The sequence below is a fragment of the Apaloderma vittatum genome, unplaced genomic scaffold (genome assembly GCF_000703405.1).
Source record: "Apaloderma vittatum isolate BGI_N311 unplaced genomic scaffold, ASM70340v1 scaffold515, whole genome shotgun sequence".
NCBI lineage: Eukaryota > Metazoa > Chordata > Aves > Trogoniformes > Trogonidae > Apaloderma > Apaloderma vittatum.
In genome coordinates, this window is record NW_009717458.1 from 221,894 (window position 1) to 225,035 (window position 3,142).

Genomic DNA, 3,142 nt, shown 5'->3' on the forward strand with positions numbered 1-3,142 from the left:
ATCTGGCTTTGCTGCCTGGACCTTCTATACAATGCAGAGCACAGTCGGCGCATTCACTCCTGCTGTGACAGAACTTCTCACAACTTTTCTTGTGGAAACCTTCACCACTAGAGAATGTAACTGAGCTGTTTGCTCTAGGGTTAAATGCAATTAGCAGGTCAAATGCCTGGGAGGTAGAAAGAAATGTATGTCTGGGGCCATATGAGCCAATGAGCTGCCCTCAATCAGTGCCACTTGGTCCTGGGTGATGCCTAAGCCTGAGCAGCTGAGCTGAGGTCTTGTGCTCTGACATGTGGCCTGGTAAATGCTGTCATTTCTGTCAGAGTCAAATGCTTCCTGACGGGTCTTTACTTGCTGTCACCAGAGGCAACAGTCTTTTAATGGCCTCTTGGAAAGAACTCGCCCAGAAGAGGAAAGGATGTGCCCTGGATCTCCCAGAATTTGTCCCTCTGCTGCTGTTTCATTAACTCAGGGCACACAGGTTTCCATGCATATGCAAATGAACTTGGGGATTCCGCAGGCTTTTGGGAGCCTAATTTCTTTGAGGCTGAAACATGCCAAGTGTTCATCATACCTGCCTCAACTTGTCAGTCTGTGCGGGTGTCTTCCCAGGTATGTGTGATATGTAGAGGGTGGCCAGTCCGGTGTGTCCTGGCTTGGTGGTATTTAGTCCCTTTCATAAGGACAACATAGCAGGTTGCTTTGGTTTATAATCATAGAATCATAAAGGTTGGAAAGCACCTTTAAGATCTTCAAGTCCAAACTACAGCCCTACACCACCCTAACCCTAAACCATCTCCTGAAGTGCCACATCCAGCTGTTTTTTAAACACCTCCAGGGATGGTGACTCCAACACCTCCTTTGGCAATCCATTCCAGTGCTTCACCACCCTTTTGGTGAAGAAGTTTTTCCTAATATCCAATCTAAATAATAAAACATCTGATCTCCTTCCCATGGGGCTTAGATAAGCAAGTTTTGTTCTTTCCTCTCTTAGATTTTATTCTTTCCTCCACACCTGAGGAACAGTGGCACAATTACAGTGAGTGTAGAAGTTAGACTTCAGCCCTTTTCACCCATTTGATAGAATATGGCTTCATCTCTCACAGTCAGGCTTACAGGGCAGACAAAGCTGGACCTCAGCAACCCACATGGTGTCCCTGCGGAGACAGGCCTTGAGCATGCAGTCCATTTCTGTGCATGTTGGAGATGATTTCACCTTTCTCCTGAGGTGACTTCTGTACACTCATCTCCTCCTTCTAGGGAGAAGGTAAAAAGGTAAAAAGTACAGTCTCTTGCTGCACAAAGTGGAATAGAGAGGGACTGCAACATACCCAGATGCCACTCGGCCAGCTCCTTGAAAGACAGGCAGCAGAAGAGATGTTACTAGTGCCTACACGTACATTTGGTGCTGCATCTGCAGGTATGCATGGCAGAAACACTACTCTGCAGGAATGTAGTTAAAAGGAGAGGAAAGGGAATATGCTGGGCACTACCAGAGATGTGTCTGTTTGCCCTCTGGCAGAAAGGGTCTAGCTACAAAGCACCAACTCCTTGGAGAACACCCAAGTCAATGCTCTTTTCTCACTGGAAAAATAAAAGAAAAATGTTTTAGTGTTCTGTAAAATTTCCATTCCCTGTTCCAAAGCACAGAAAAGCTGGAATTATTCAAAGAATAAGTCTCCAGTGTTTCTTGCCTTAAAATAATGAGGCCTTTTCTCTTCAGCTCAATCTCAGAAACAGCTAAGTTGCATGGATGAAACACAGCAGAATGGTTTAGCTTGTGCCAGAACCCCCACATGGAAAACTTCAGCCCCAAAGGTTTGAGTCTGGCAGAGGAGCAAGAAGCTGAATGCAGGGTTGTGTAATGGGAAGCACTGGCAACTCTTAAATTTCCAGTCTTACTGGTCTCTTTTGTAATATTGACATGCTTCCAGTCCAGTGCATGCTGGAGTTCTTTGCTAGGTGGGGGCCAGCCCTGAGTGATGTTTTGCCATGGATGGAGGGGAAATTCAAGCTCCCTGTTGGATTTGTCAGGCTCTGAACTTGGATCCACTGAACAGCTTTGTTGTCAGCATCATGCCATTGCCTTGTGATGATCCCATAGGGAGAAATCCCCTTTCTTGAGGAGCCAGGCTACAGTTCAGTGGTGGAGGGCAAAAAACAACAAGGGAGATAGCCAGAGCTCACAGGTGAGCAGGACTGGCAAGATGGCACTCGGGGTTCGATGCAGCTCCATGTTTTAGCAAAAGGAAGACTCACAAGTAGTTCGCCCTGAGCATTCTCTTGGAGGGCTGCTCAGGGCCAGCCCATGGCCTTCTGCTCTCTTTGACCCCCACATGGACCTTCACAGCTAGTGGGCCTGGGCCAATCTCGTAACCAGCCTGTTTCACCTCCTGTGTGAAGGACCCTGGTCCTATCCTGGGCAGGTGACTGTTCTGTAGTAGAGAACCTCACCTGGCCAAGCCACCAAGCTTAGAGGTGAAAGGCCTGCACCCTTCCAAGGAGCATGGGGTGAAGTTCCTCTACAAATGTGATCTTGTGGAAATATCATGTCAAATGTGACAGAGAAGGTATAGAGTCAGGAGGATGAGGAAATAGCAAAGCTAGGAAGAACAAAGCAGTGGCCTGGGCTAAGGGATAAACTTAGTGGAAGCATTTCGGACTTCTCCATAGTCTGTGTCCAAGCTTCACCCAGGAGGGACACTGGGGTGCCAGTTCCTGTATTTCTCTGCCTTAGACAGGACTGCATTCTATTAGATGCATTCTCATTCAGCCCTTCCTGGGGAAAACACTCCCCCAGAACACAGCAAGAGCCTTGCTGAAGACATGGTGGGAATAGCAGATGAACCCTCCCTGCTGGTGTTCTCCCTCCTAACCATTAACAGCCTCATTTCTCCCTCAGCAAGGCAGCATGTCCTGTCACATCCTAGTGGAGCTCAGAGGCATGGTGTCTCCTGAGGACAGTGTGCCTGATCCCACTTTTGCTCCAGCTTAACTAGGAGCCGAGGCCCATGAAGCAGCAGTAAATGCTGTGCCATGGGGGCCGTGTCAGCAGGGCAGAGGGCCATTTGCTCACAGCAGAGTGTGACAGCAATTGCTTCAGTCATAAAAATGAAAATCAATAAAACTGAAGCACTAAGAA